This window comes from Miscanthus floridulus, chromosome 9 (genome assembly GCF_019320115.1).
Source record: "Miscanthus floridulus cultivar M001 chromosome 9, ASM1932011v1, whole genome shotgun sequence".
NCBI classification, from domain to species: domain Eukaryota; kingdom Viridiplantae; phylum Streptophyta; class Magnoliopsida; order Poales; family Poaceae; genus Miscanthus; species Miscanthus floridulus.
In genome coordinates, this window is record NC_089588.1 from 138,249,174 (window position 1) to 138,265,359 (window position 16,186).

The following is a 16,186-nucleotide window of genomic DNA, read 5'->3' on the forward strand; positions in this document are numbered from 1 at the left end:
GGTCAATCTTTCTCTCTTTCTTTTCCTGTCCCCGATCTGGATCTACGAACTAGACTGGGGATTTTAGGGTTAGGGTTTGGTGAAATTTCAGGTCGATTTGAATCACCTTCTTCTCTCTTTTCTTTCTATTTCTTTCCCCGAGATCTGGTCGCGGGTTTAGGGTTCGGATCAAGCGGTCTTGAAGCCGAGCCCCTTCCGTCTTCACCCAGTTAGGGTTAGAGACTGTTCTTCTTCTTCGTAGGGTTAGGGTTCGGCTGACCCCTTCTCTGTCTAGATCCGAACGGATCTAGTCTATCTTTTCTTTTCTAATCGGTTTCTTGCCCCTGATAAGATCCACACACTAGATCGGCGGCTCTGATACCATTGTTAGTGACTTTGGATCATCTAGTAGTGTTTCCAGTGGGTGAGTTCTTTTCTAATTGAATCACATAGACCTAGAGTTTGCTTCGGGAGTAGGAGACAGAGAGAGAGAGGGAGATGTAGGAGCATCTGACCGTCGGAGGAGCTCCCTGCCTTCGCTGGTTTGTCGGTGAAGATCTGCACACGGGCAGCGATGTTTGGTGTAGCTGTGGAGACCGGCGGTGGTGGAGGCAGTGGCGCTTCCCGCCGCTGGCAGTGCCACCCTCTGGATCGGATTAGGGTTAGGACAGTGGGGCTGTGGCGGCGGTGAACCTCGTACCCAGAGCCGTTTGCCCCACCTCCTCTTTATAGGCACTGTGCGACGGGGGGCCACTCGCCACTAGATGGCTGGACATCCCCGATCAGGACGCGGTCAAGGGGTCCGTCTCGACCTTTGGGTCAAGACAGATGAGATCAATTCTAACAAATATGCGTCTGACGAGGCCATGGATCGTATAAACCTCTGGTTTACCTTCATAATACCCATGACCGCGACATGCCAGCTGGACCATGTTTCTGCTGACGAGATCATCAAAGTAGCTCTGCGCTGCTTCCTCCAGTGTCATCTCACCATGTTCTTCAGAGACAAACCTTTCAGCGATCCAGCTGCTCACCGTACGGTCACAGCTGATGGGGCGATCCGCCGGAAACACACTACTCAGGTACACCAAGCTGGTCTTCAGGTAGTGGGGAAGAGCATAGTAACCCAGGACACAGATCTCTTCCGTCCCGTTGCTGCTGCTGGTGCTTAGACCAACGCAGCTGCAGATGCCTTCCCATACAGGCCTCGTGCGCGGCTTGTTCGCCGGTAAGCCCGACATGACGGTGATGGCCAGCGGCGAGCCATGGCATTGCCTCAGGACTTGGTCGGCGACCTGTGCCAGTTCCGGAGGGCGAACCGAAGACTCTCCTGTGGAACAGCAGCCTCGCGTAGTCCCCTGTGAGGCTGGACATGCGGCCTCGTTCGCGTGCCCTTAAACCCGGCTTGATCCACTTATTTTTTTCATCCGGAACAGTGTTTTTCTCTTACAAATTCATCCAGTATTCCTCCAAACTATCCAGATTCCTCCAGAATTCGGGCCTGTTCACTTGTCTGAATTCTGGAGGAATCTGAATGATTTGGAGGAATACTGGATGAATTTGTGAGAGAAAAACAAAACGGGTGACCGAGTGTGACCAGTGCGATCGCACAATGCGGTCATGGCGTGTGGCCGTGATGAGGATCCTGCTGCCCAACCTGTTCCACGGAAACACAGAGATTCCAGCCGTCTACTAGACACATGTCGTCCAGCACAATTAGATACCTGTTGCAAATTTCAGTGTGGATGATGTGTCAGCAAACACCATTATTGTGCATTCTTTCATGACAAGGGAATAACAATTTGTAAAAGATAAAGCACGATACCCCCTCCATCAAAAAAGAAAAGTACACGATTCTTGTTTCTCGAGGAGTTAAACAATTTTTAAATTTCATAAAATCCATTTAAAAAACACTTCTCCTATATTTCAGGTGCCTGAATTTTAAGATAATTTCAAGCAACACTCTTGTGCTACCAATTAGTACATGTAAATTGTTACTTTTGTGATTTGTTATTTGTCTTTGTGCCATAACATATCAAATTTTTGTCTTTGTCTGGCTATAGAAATAATTGTAAATTGTTAAATTGTCTTTGTGCCAACACATATCAGATTTTGTCAGGTTTGTGCTTTGTCTAAATTTTTTTCCTCAGAACAAAAAATTACAGATTGTGCCTACAAAAATTACAATGAACTAAAACTAAAATTTTAGTATAACTATGCAATAACCGCCACACGAAAGAAACTAAAATTCAGACACCTGAAATTTAGCAAATCCCAAACCTATTTAGAGACATGAAATGCTATAATATAAATTTAGTTAAACTTAAGGAACTTTGACCTGTGAGTACGCACCTTTTATGTTCTAGGGACCTGTTGATGAGCTTCTCATCGTCCTTACAGAAGAAGGCGAAGCCGCCGCCGCCGCGCGGGTCCTTGACCTGGCCAAGTATGTCGGCCAGTACTGATTGCCAGCTGCAGTTCTCCGACGCCGACACCCAAGCCCGGCAGTCGAAGTGGCCACCGATGGCGCGGTACACCTTGTGAGCAAGCGTGGTCTTGCCCGTCCCGCGTCTCCAACAATGACCACCACCTGGCGCTCCGACGATGCCGCTTCCCCATCACCACCTTCGCCCATGAGCAACATCCTGGCCAGCTCGTCCCGCTTGCCGTCATGGACGGACCTACCGTTGTGCCCGGGTATTCCCGGGCATACCCTGCTTTTTTGGGAAAAATTTTAATAGGTATTTGAGGTATATACATGTATAAAATAATCAAGGTGTTAAAATTACGTTTCTTTGCCATTTTATGGCTGCAATTCGCGTCCAACTTGAAACCAGCCCACAGGCCATGCCAATCCGAACGGCCCATGGCCCATCTAGCCTTCCAACACACCTCCCTACTCCCCCAATCCATCAGACGGTCAGACCACCGCCAGCAGGCATCGCTTCGAGTCTTCGACCTAGGCTTCTTCCGATTTCGCCGCCGCTGCTCGCCACGCCAATGCGCTCGCCGCGTCGCCGCCAGGCGCCAGGCCGCCCGCCACCCCGCCCATGCCTCCCCTGTCGCCCGCGCGGACGCTCGCGTCGCCGGCGCGCCCCACGTGGCGTCGCGGCCAGGCCAAGCCGCGCCCCATTCCCCGCGCGGCCACGCCGCCCCAGTGCCCCACCCGATTGGCCGATTGGAGTTCTTTGCTTCAAGCCTTCAACTCAGAGCAGAGGTGATTAGAAATCAAATCCCTCCCTTTGTAATTTTGCAAGTCAAAGATCATGACATCATCGGTTGCTATCAAGCAATGAGGGATCGAAGAGTTAAAATTTAATTGTAATTTTCTTCCGATATTTTGTAATCTCAATTTGTTATGAAACAAATTTAGTTTGAACTATATGTATCTTTTATCTAAGCTCATCTGAATGTTTTGTATTGTTCATCCAAATATTTTTTTGCCATGGGCATACCCTGCTCTCAATTTCTGGGTCCGCCACTGCTTGCCGTCCACACCGACGAGCGCCGCCGCCGGCACCAGCACCACCACCGGGACAGGGAGGATCGTCCTCCACCACCGCGGGCACGATACTAGCCGCAGCGTTGGCATCTTGCGCCGTCCTGGTGCTGCTAGTATTCAGCTCAGCAAAGAGCCGCTTGGTGGCCTCCGTCGCGCGAAGCTCGACGTCGGAGAGCTTCCTGTGGACACGGCGGGCCTCCTTTGCCATGGCCCACCAGTTCCTGGCGCTCGGGAACAAGAACGGCCCCCGCCCGCGCGTCGTCAGCGCCGTCGGGCGCCTCCTCCTGTCCACGGGGAGCACGAGAGAGAAATCGTCGAGGAAGTCCTCCGTGTCGTAGCAGAGGGCAGAGCTCCCGGAGCGTCCTCGCGCTGTACCCTGGCCGTGCCGCCGACGGCGACGGCGACGCGTCGAGGGAGTCGTCCGCCGCCACGTCGTATCCGTAACCGTGGCACAGCTCCCGAAGCGTCCTGGACCTCGCGCGGTGATGCTCTGGCGGCGCCGCCGCCGTCATCTCCCGGACGGCGCGATCGACCTGCTGGCGTATTCCTCCGTGCGCCAGCTGCCAGCGCAGGTCGGCCCGGTCCTCGTCCGCCGAGACCTTGGACACGATGGACAGCGCCGCCAGGAGGTCGGTCCTGATGGAGGCGGCGCCTCGCCTGGCCCCTCGCGGCAGGCCGTTGCGGCGGTGCTGCTCCTCGGCCTCCTGCAGCAGGGCGTCCAGCTTCGACACGACGGCGGCCACCGCCGCCGTGGTGCCGGCCATGTTGTCGTGTGATGACCGTGCCCACCCACGTACGTATTGCGACGGTGTAACGGCGAGGTTGGTTGGATTGGATCGGATCGACGACGAGGATGGCGGAGCTGGCTGATCCGGGGTGGTGCTGCAAATGCTGGAACTATGTATGGTGGATTGCGTCGATTTGTGAGGAAAGAACGGGAGTGTTTCGCAATCAAATTTTGGCTGAACATCTCCTTCATTGTTTGGAACGCGAGATCCACCGACGCACGTATGCATTTTTGGAATTGGATTGGAATGCAGAGACGGGGAACGCCGTCCGTCCGGTTGCCAAGCGGATGGCGGCGATACTACGGTGCTCGCTTCTGCCTGCCTGCTCGTGCTCGGTGCCCTGAAAATTTCAATCAAAATGGGAAACTGAACTGATATTTGATGCTATTCCGTACAGCATAACCACAATTGTACAAATATTAATGTTGCAGTTGTCAATGTTATATGCAACACACAACAGGTTAACAGGCACCACTTCTTTTTACAACAGGATGCGCGCCTCGGATCAAGTGTTTTGTACACAAGGCAGGTGGGGGCAACACGGCAGTTGTCCCCCAAATCCACTTTGGTGAACGTTCACTACTTTCTTTTTCAAATGAGCGATCACTTTTTTCACTGCTCTTCACTCCCGTGTGCAGTCCGACCTGTGTCCTGTGTTTTCCACGCACACTGCACACCGGTTATGACGACAAGCAGGTACGTCCCCCTTTCTCTATTTATTTTTCATTTTATTTTTTTATCTCTACTTTTTTTTCTTTGCCTTTTAATTTTTGTTATACATTAACCTATCTATTTTATATGATCGTATATGATTCATATACTAGTTGTACACGTATAACATAAAGTTGTGCACCATGTTTTTCATATTTCAGTTGATATGTTATGATATTAATTTGCATATCTAAGTCCTAGAATATAACTTATACGTCCAACTTTACATCTAAGTCATTAATTAAGTTATATGTCTAAGTTATACAAAAAAGTTATTACAATATAAGTTATCAATGTTGACTTATACATATAAGTTTGTTTATCTAATTTATGAGTTATACAAATAAGTTATTATAATATAAGTTATCAATATTGAGTTGTACATACAAGTTTGTTCATCTAACTTTTAAGTTATACAAGTAAGTTATTATAATATAAGTTATCAATATTGACTTGTACATATAAGTTTGTTCATCTATATCTTATAAATCTAACTTTTTACATGTATACCATTTAATTTTGTCACGTAGTGAGTTATATTGTATAAGTTATGCGGATAACTTGTCGCGTAAACGTTATATGTACAAGTTGTGTGCATAACTTGTCACGTAACGTCAAAACAGAAACGTGTGTGCGTGAAGAGAGAAAGACAAGCACGTGTATAATTATTCGTCGAAGTTATGTTGTCTAATTTAGTTATCTAAGTTACGTGCGCATGGTTCTCAAAAATAAAAAAAAATAAAAAAATGCTGCAGCGCGTGCGATCCAGCCAGAGAAGTGAAAAGAGAATGGAATTCCTGCGCTGTCCAAAAAGGGAAAGAGAATGGAGTGCCTGCGCCGTCTGAAAAGAGAGAGAAGTGAAGTGAAATGGCATTAGACTATCTTAAAAAGGTGTCAGGTGTGGATGAATGCTTTCCTATTTAGGTAATAGTTGCTGTCTGAAAATTGTTCCCTGGCTTCATTTTCGATGAACGTTCACCAATTAGTCGTCTCGCAGTTGACCCAAGGAATGACAAAGCAGACCAGCATTGGAGACGAAGCACTGTACCCTGTGAGCAGCAGAGATAGACGGCCTCAGTCCTTGACATCCGCGACGCCTTCAGAAGCTATCTGAAACCTCACTTCAGCTTCAGCCAGGCAGGGAGAGCTTATATTACTTTACAGACTGAACTGCCAGCCAGGCAGGGAATTAGTAATAGTAAGATAACGATGTAAGGTATTACGTATATGCAAAGAACTATCTAAGTTGGACACCGATACCTCAGCAGCCCACGAAAAATATCATCAAACTACTTCTGATCGATCCACGCCCCACTCCTCCCGGCGTGCTATATGCATCGCCATCTCAACAGATCCTCTTGTAGTAGCCCTAAGCATGACAACTCACTTCTTCGACCACTGTTCTTGGCTGGAGAGTCTTAGCATCACTATCAATGTTGACAAAAAGGCAACAGGTAAACTCGAGACGACCCCAACGATCGTGCCTTATATTTGATGTCTTTCATGGCAGTGATCTAGTGGAGAAACATGTGTTCCGATAGCTAAAATTACAACAAAATCACAAAAAAATATATCGGCTTTGGACATGCAATTGGTCTATTGATTCCCCAATGCTCTCATCTGTGAGAGGCTAACAAGCAGCACAAATTATTTTTCTTTTTGGAAGAAGCTGACCACAAGCAGAAAATCACAGCACAACTGACATCAAGGTAGAGTGGCATGGGTAACATGCATGAGAGAAGCAACTTGCTGGCATCAATGGTAGTTCCATCCTTTTTTCTATAACGTTCCATCAAGTTAAACGTTCAGTCAATAGGTTTGCAACTTCGCCTTCTACAGTCTGTAAATTATCAATGCATTAGGTTCATAACGAAGTAAAAAATTGAAGTGACAAATCAAACATTTGTAGTTGATTACAACAAAACCTTAGCTATGTACCTACCAGTTTTCTGAGAGAACCACAAATATCAGAATGGCTCGCTTTGTTCACCAAATTTGTAGTAGTTATCTTCTGTAAAAAATAATTTAAAGTCAGCTAGACGCCCATATCAAATTCTCACAGGAAATCATTTTAGCCTACACACCAAAACATGCCTTAACATAAGAATAGTATATATGTATAGGAACTTCGACTGACAAACAGATTACAGGATATAATGTTAGGATCCTTGATCCTACCCCGGCTGCGTAGTGCATAGGGATGGAAGGCGGGAGGTCAGGGCTTGATCTCACGGCGAAAGCGGCGGCGGCGGCGGCTGCTTGCTGCTGTGCCCTAGGGGCTCACGTGAGGGAGGGGAAGGAGGCAGGAGAGGCACACATAGATGGCCCTCGAGGTCAGGCAAGATATTTGCCTTGCTTAATTCTCCAATAATTGTTTACAATATATATATATATATATATATATATATATATATATATATATATATATATATATATATATATATATATATATATATATATATATAGCTTCTCTATAAAATCCTATTTTAAGAAATAAGTATCCTATTGAGGGAAATAGCAAATAAAGATAACTGTGCCATTAGCCCATCTAATCCAGGCGCCTCATAGCCCCTGTGCACGGGCCTCCTAGCCACCTGTGCGCCGGCGCCTGACGTACTGGACGCCGGTCATAACATCTCTCCCGCCTCTTCAAACAGCTCGTCCTCGAGCTGAAAGTTGGGGTAGAGGTCTTAGAACTCCTGCAGCGGCTCCCATGTAGCATCATCAGCAGACAGGCCCTGCCACTTCACAAGGATGTGCCACACGCCCCGGCGAAGTTGGGCGCGTAGCACCAACTCGGGCGCAGGAATCAGACGCCCATCCTAGACTGGCAGAACCGGCGGTGGAGCTGTTGGAGGGTCGCCCTTGAACGGCTTGAGCAGCCCCACATGGAACACATCATGGAGTCTAGCGCCTTCTGGAAGCTGCAAGCGATACGCTACTTGCCCAATGTGTTCCACCACCTGAAACGGTCCAGCATAGTGTGGACTGAGCTTCCCCTTGGGCCAATGCTCTAAAGATTGGCTGGGGCGGTGAAGTAGACGGAGCCACACCCAGTCACCCACCGCAAACTCGAACTCGCGTACAGCTGCACCTGGTGGAGACGCTCGCGCACCTCTGCGAGAAAGGCGTCATGATTGCGCAGGAGTGCATCCGCTGCCTCCGTCTGAGCCATCCCGGCCGTGTGTGGCAGGAGCGGCGGTGGCGGCCTGCCATAGATCACCTGAAACAGAGTGGTGCGAAGCGCCGTATGGAACGAGGTGTTGTGGCAGTACTCCGCCCACGATAGCCAATCAACCCAATCACGCGGACAGTCCCCTGTGGCGCAACGAAGTTACATGGCGATGATCTTGTTGACAACCTCCGACTGGTCGTCCGTTTGGGGCTGGAACGCCGTGCTCAAATGGAGCTTGATGCCGGTGAGCTTGTAGAGGTCGCGCCATAAGTTGCTAGTGAACACCGGATCACGATCGCTGACGATGGAGTTGGGGAAGCCATGGAGACGCACGATGCCGTCGAAGAAAGTGTGGGCGACCAAAGCCACCGAGTACGGGTGGCTGAGGGCGATGAAGTGCGTGTACTTGGAGAACCTGTCGACGACGGTGAGGATGACGGACTTTCCATGGACCTTGGGAAGGCCCTCGATGAAGCCCATCGAGATATCCACCCACACTTGGGACAGAACGTCGAGAGGCTGAAGGAGGCCTGCTGGTTGGAGAGTCGGCGTCTTGTTGCGCAGGCACGTGATGCAGGCACGAACGAAGTCTTGGACAAGCTCACGGTCGCCTGGAATGTAGAAGTCCTCTCCCAGGCGCATGAGGGTCTTCTGGATACCCTCGTGGCCGGTGGCATGAGCCAGTGCCTGATGATGCAAGTCGTGCTGTGCTAGCACAAAAATGCGCTTACCGTGGGGGAGGAAGCCATCGTCGGTGGTCCAAGGTGCCCCAGGGAGGCGTCCAGTAGCTGTGCAAGAGGCGGCCAGCCTCTGGGTCAGCCGCGGTGGCATTGCAGATGTCGCTGAGGAGGCGGAAAGAGGGCCCAGACAAGGCGTGTAGCTCCCCGGGCGCGTCGACTGTATCAGCACCGCGGCGGGAGAGAGTGTCGGCAGCAGAGTTGAGCCGCCCTGGGTGGTTGAAAGGATCGAGATGGCGACTAGAGGGGGGGGGGTGATAGTCCTTATTAAAATTAATCGCGTCGGCTAACCGAAACAAGTGCGGAATTAAGAACTATCGGTCTAGCCAAGACTACACCCCTCTATCTATATTCTCTAGCACCTTCCAAAGATACTAATTAAGCAACAAAGGTGATGGGCTAGCTAGAGCTCACCTAACCAGTTCTAGAAGCAAGGTCACATAAACCTATGCCACTAGTACTTTAAGCAACAAGAGAGCTCCTACACATACTAGTAAGCAAAAGCACAAAGCCACCTAAGCTCACTAGCAATGCTCAATAACAAGGCAACCAATGCCAAATTAGAGAGCGCAAATACTTAGCTACACAAACTAAGCAATGTGACTAACAAGGTTACACAAACCAAATTAGCCACGCAAGGGAGCTACTTCTATGCTACACAAGCAAGAAGGTAACTAGCAAGCTACACAAGCTAACTAATTTACAAAAGCAACAACACAAGCTCAATGTATATGAAAGTAATCGCAAGCTTGTGTAACGGGGGTGCAAACCAACGGGAAGAACAAAGGTTGACACGATGATTTTTCTACCGAGGTTCATGTGTTTGCCAACACGCTAGTCCCCATTGTGTCGACCACTCACTTGATGGTTCGATGGCTAATTGGCATCACCCGCCAAGCCCGCACGTCGAGCGCCGTAAGAACCTACCCCGAAGGTGAGGGTAGCTCAATGACACGCTTTACTAAAGTTGCTCTTCGCAACTCCCGCGGGGTGAGCACAATGCCCCTCACAGGCTCTTCTCCGGAGCGCCGCACAAGCTTCTTGCGGGCTTCGACGGAGACCACCACCAAGCTGTCTAAGAGGTGGCAACCTCCAAGAGTAACAAGCACCACTGGCTTGCAACTCTATCACCTAGTGCCACTCGATGTAACCTCACGATGCAATCACACTAGAATCGCTCACTCACACAATCGGATGATCACTATCAAGTATGTGTGAGATGGAGGGCTCCTAAGCACTCTCAAGCATGGACACAAAGTCCCCCGAGGTCCTCAGCACGAGCCATGGCCGAGGGCCACTTCTATTTATAGCCCCAAGGGCTAAACTAGCCGTTACCCCTTCACTAGGCGTTTTTTCGGGCCGACCGGACGCAGCACCGGACGTTGCACCGGACGCACCGATCGCGAATGCCAGACGTGTTCGATAGCTATCTGACCGCCACGTGTCCTACCGTTGCCTCCAACAGCTCTCTGACAAGACGACCGGACGCTCAGCACGAAACGACCGGACCCCCGACCGCTGTGTCTGGTCGAGTCCAGTAAGCCTCCAGGGCCGACCGGACGTGACAGTTAGAAACTGACCGAACGCTGAGCCTCAGCGTCCGGTCGAGTACAGTAAGCACCCACCGACAACCGGACGCGTCCGGTCACACCAGATCAGATGCTGCCAGCGTCTGATCGACTACTCTGCCGAACACTGCCTTTTTTGATTCACACCGGACGCGTCCGGTGTGGCGACCGGACGTGTCCGATCGCTGAGTACGCCGCCAAATACCGGACATGTCCGGTCACCATACCGGACGCGTCAGGTCACTCTGTAACCAGCGCGACTCACTCGTTTTCATCACCAACTTCTTCTCCTTTGCAAATGTGCCAACACCACCAAGTGTACACCATCATGTGTATGTGTGTTAGCATTTTCACAATCATTTTTCAAAGGATTAGCCACTCAACTTGCCACGCCACTCGATCCTAGTGACGATGCAAAGTTAGATCACTCGAGTGGCACTAGATGACCGATATGCAAACAAGTTTGTCCCTCTTGATAGTACAGCCATCTATCCTAAACCCGGTCATAAACTTCTCTATACACCTATGACCGGTGAAATGAAATGCCCTAGGTTATACCTTTGCCTTGCGCATTCCATTCTATCTCCTCCAATGTTGATAAAACACATGCACCAACATGATCAACAATGATATGATCCACTTCATATCATCACGTGATCATATTGGTTCATCGATCTTGACTTCACTTGCTCTTCATCGTTGCCATCGTCCATCAGCGCCAAGTCTTGCTCAAGCTTCACCGCCACGCGGTCCATCACTCCAAAGCCTTCGACTTGCCCTTCACGCTTGCAACCGGTCCATCAAGCCAAGTCTTGTCTTGATCTTCTCCACCTTGATCACATGACTCAATGTCATGTCTCATGTGCATTTAAGCTCCTTCATCATCACATGTGTGAGCTTTGCAACATCTCCAAGCCATTTTCACCTTCATGGCATATGTTGCTCACACACATGTACCTGTGGACTAATCACCAGCGTTTCTCACATAAACACAATTAGTCCACCTAAGTTGTCACTCAATTACCAAAACCAAACAAGGACCTTTCAATCTCCCTCTTTTTGGTAATTGATGACAACTCTACAAAGATATGGAAATTAAGCTCTTTTGGATTCATGTTGCTTGCCCAAGCAATTTTACCATGTGAAAATGATTTTGGACAAGTACCACAAACCCGAGATAGTAGTATTAGCTCCCCCTACATATGTGCTATAGTATTTAATTTGAAGCTTGCACATATGCATAGATTGAAATTGTGGGAGAGTAATTACTACAAAATGATGCTAAGGTGTATAGAATAAACCTTTGAAGCGTGTACCAATCGGAGTTGCACCTTTTAAGTTCATCCTTAGCACCATGGTTAGCTAGATATCACTTGGCAATAAAAGCACTATATACCTTGTGAGATCAACATTAAAAGCAAGGTACTAGCATTACTTGAAAAACATACCAAGTGTCTAGCTATCATCCTATGCATGCTAGTTATCAAAACATCATTCAAGTTCTACAACTAGCATACACCACACAAGCATGCATATTGAATTTGAAGGTTTGTGCAATGCAAGCAAGCACATGAATATGCGCATATCAAATGCAATCAATCAAAGTTCATGAGCTTGCTCCCCCTACTTGTGTGCTTCTCTTGTCCAAGAATTTTGATCCATCTCTTTTCTTCAATGTTGCTCCCTCTTTGTCCAAATTCATGTCCAACCTCTTAAGCTTTCATATCTTATCTCTCCCCCTTATAAAAGCTTTCATATCTTTGTACAATCTCTCCCCCTTTGTCATCAATTTCCATAAAAGGTGTTTCTCATTGATGCAAAGGTATACGTTTGGGGTAGATGGTTGAGGCTTGAATCTTGCATTTTTTATGGACATCACTTGTTTGTTGGAATGACACCACTTGTAGATACCACTTGTAACTTGTACTACTTGTATCTTGTGTAGGGCTTCTTGAGATACCACACATAGGATCTTTGATCTTGATATCAATTTGTGGTACACCTCCCCCTATGTGATAGTATGGGTCATCCATTTGATACACTTGAGCTCTTGTACATGAGGGATGCATTCTTCATTTGATGATCACTTAAAGTTGAGGATCACTTATGGAACCATCGTCTTGCATGATTGATACCATGTGTAGATATGATATCACTTGAAAGAATCTTCTAGTATGGAACCACTTGTTGGATTTTTTCAATAAAAACCATTTCTTGAACATTTGCTATCTTTATGAGTACCACTTATAGAATATCACTTGTGAGTTGATTTAGACAACATTTGTAGATTCTTGATTAAATGCTTGAGTCTAGATATCACTTGAAACAAACAAACTAGATATCCATTTGTATTGTTGTCTTGTGCTTGTACTCTTATCACTATCATGAGCTTCTATGGTTGATTTGAACTAAATTAATTTGCCTAAGCTTTTAAGTCCGGTTTGAACCAATGACAAGCTTCTTCACACCTCTTGCAAGGGTTATCTTGCCAATGTTGTACTTGTCACTTGTTAGCAATCCAAATTAGATCAAGTACTTGGGATCACTAGCTCATGAACAAATTCATATACTAACCACTAGATCAAGAAATCATTCAAACAATAGTGGTAGGCTATGAATTTAAACATTTTATTTGTTATGCATGATCCTATGAAGCATGTACTATATGCACTAACCGCATACTAGTAGGGGATGAAATGATCATGCACATTACAATGATACCTTTGCTATATTGGAGTAGAGGATAGTCACATAGATTCCAATTCATTACTCCAATAGCAATGTGGAGTCCAATTATAAGCTTGGTGAAGACCAATAGATACCATGCTGAATTTCATTCTTCACCCATATAAAATAAATACCACTAATGATCAAGTGCACTTTCTTGTTGTGGTTGGCTTGCTTTATCTTTTGATCTTTGCTTGCATGAGAGCATTAACTTGAGAATACCACTTGAAATATCATGATTAGCTCTCTTTTGGGTGTTGCTTGCTTTTCTTGATCAACCCTTTTGATTGCTTCAACTAAGCATCTCAAATGTTCCTCGGATCACCACTTCCATGTTAGCCTTCCAAGTACCACACTTGGTTCACCTACACATAGGTGGCAAGCCCCTAACTAGGGAGAAGTGACCTCTCTCCAAGAATCATTCTTGATACTCACTTGAAATGACTTGATTGATTGATCCAAGTGATGGACTTAACTTGGTGAGTAACCATGATTCCTTCTTTAAGTCCTTTTCTTTCTTCTTGTTTAAGTTCTTTTCTTTCTACCAAATGATCTCCAATAATCACTAGAACTTAACCTTCAACTTCATCTTGAGTTTGATCTTGATCTTCCAATTTTAGTACCAAATGTATGCAAAGTACACTCCACAATCAAATAGCTTTGTACTCTTATCTTGTCATGCTTCTAGATCATCTCAAAACCAAAATTAGGTACCTCAAACACTTGTAAACATGTTTCCAACTTGAGGACCTTTCAATCAAAGTGACTCTAGATCAATCCAACATTTGTCACTTTTCTAACAGATTTTGTACCCTTCAAAGAAATAAGCATATCTCCCAAGGTATAAATCCAAATACCACTAAATTTGGTGGAGGTGTGCAATACTAAGTTATCTAGCAGCTGTAAAAATTTGAGCTTCATTTGACTTCTAGATTGCTGCCATATTTCAATTCTTCTACCACTGCTATATGCTGAAAACTGCTGCACTATAGCTGACAAGATCCACTCCAAAACTGAAGCATTTCTTATCCAATTCTTATGAAAATTTTACAGCATCTTATACCATAAGTCTAGAGCATGTACACCATTTTTTATGCCAATCCAATAAGTTTTGATCACTCAAACATGGCTAAGATCACAGCTAGCTCAGATTTTCAATATAGGACAGATTCAATCACTTGAGCTATACTTCATCAAGTATGAATCAAACTTGAAACCAACTTGTTTGAATACTTTCACAAGACATAAATCCATTCAATCAACTTATAGCAAGCAACATTACATATTTATCCAATTCAATCAACTCATATGCATCCAAATGAAATGATCAACAAGAGATATACCTTGGTTAGCTCATGATCATCCAATTAGCAAGCTTCAACTCAATTATTTGCAAATCATCAAATATATCCAATGAATCACCAACAACTTGAATTATAGCACTTGTATGTTGTAGCACTTGGACTTCATTCAATTTGTCATGGCATTGGGATAATGATGTGCACTAAGCTTCATAACTTGATTCAACATATGATGAACAATATGAGATCAATTGAATCAAGTCTCCAATGCTGATGGTACCTACAAACAATCATCCACCTTTTGATGGTACCCAAACAAGTTTGGATCCTCTCAAGTTAGGTGCAACATACTTAGGCATAGCCTTAGTATGAATAGCGGGATATTTTGCAATAGCAACCATAGAGGTATCATTACCATCCTTTCTAAGCACATTATTATCAACAATTGAAATAGGCTTAGAAATGTCACCTAGGGGACATGAATGTGCCATGTGTCCCCTTTCCCGGCATGAGTAGCACTCTCTCTTTGCTTGAACCTTCTCTTCTTTGTTCATGTGGTGCTTCTCATTGCCTTGCCTCTCATGGATTGCTTGAGCCTTCTTCTCAAGCTTGGTAGGACACTTAGAGACAAAGTGTCCCACACTTCCACACTTGAAGCACTTGATGTGAGCATGATCTTTCTTCTCATCTTCATTCTTGCTCATCATCTTGGCATCTTGAGTTTGCATTGGATGCCTTACCTTTCCACCCCTTCTTGTTTTCTTCTTCTTTATCATCAAATCACCACCATCTTCATGGTTGATCTTGATTTGAACTTAGGGTGTCTTCTCTTGCTCAACTTGTGGCTTTGGTTGAGGCTTCACTTGTTGCTTCACCAATTGCTTGGTTGGGCATATTGAGGTAAGATGACCCTAAGTGCGGCACTTGAAGCACTTCACATGCCTTAGCCTCTCTTCTTCTTTCTTCGACTTGAGCTTTTCTTCATTGGGGCAACCATTTGCAAGATGTCCCACTTCATGACACTTGAAGCACATGAAATGAGAGAGCTTCTCTTGTTCTTGCTTCTTCATCTCTCTTTCATATCTTCTCTTGCCCCATCTTTTGCCCTTGCTCTTGCTCTTGTTGAAGCCAATGCCACTTATGTCATTGCGGCTTTCTTGATGATTGACTTTGCTAGTCTTGAAGTCGACGCCACTCTTGTCACCAAAGTTTCTTTGAGTCTTCAACATATGCTCAAAGGTGACTTGAGAGTTGTAGCACCTCTCTAACTTGTTGCTCAATTTCTTCACTTGTTCATTAAGCTCATTGTTCTCCTTCAAAAGGTTAGTCTCACAAGACATAGAAGTAGAACAAGCATCTATATGTGAAGAGCATGTCATATCTAATAAATCATCACAAGAGGTGGATACATGCTTCTTGCCTACATCACAAGGGTTAGCAATAATATGTGATTGATCAATTGATCCATGTGATGAACTCTCATAATTTTTAAGTTTCTTGGTAAACATTTTAATGAGAAAAGCATGTTGTTCTAATAATTCATCATGAGATGCAAGTAGTGTCTCATGATTCAATTTAAGCTCATCATGTGAAGATTTATAAGCATCGAGTAAGTCTTTATGTTCTTCACAAAAGTTCTTTAGAAATGAGTTTTCATTTTCTAATTTCAATGTTTTAGCTTTCTCATTTTCTAAAGAC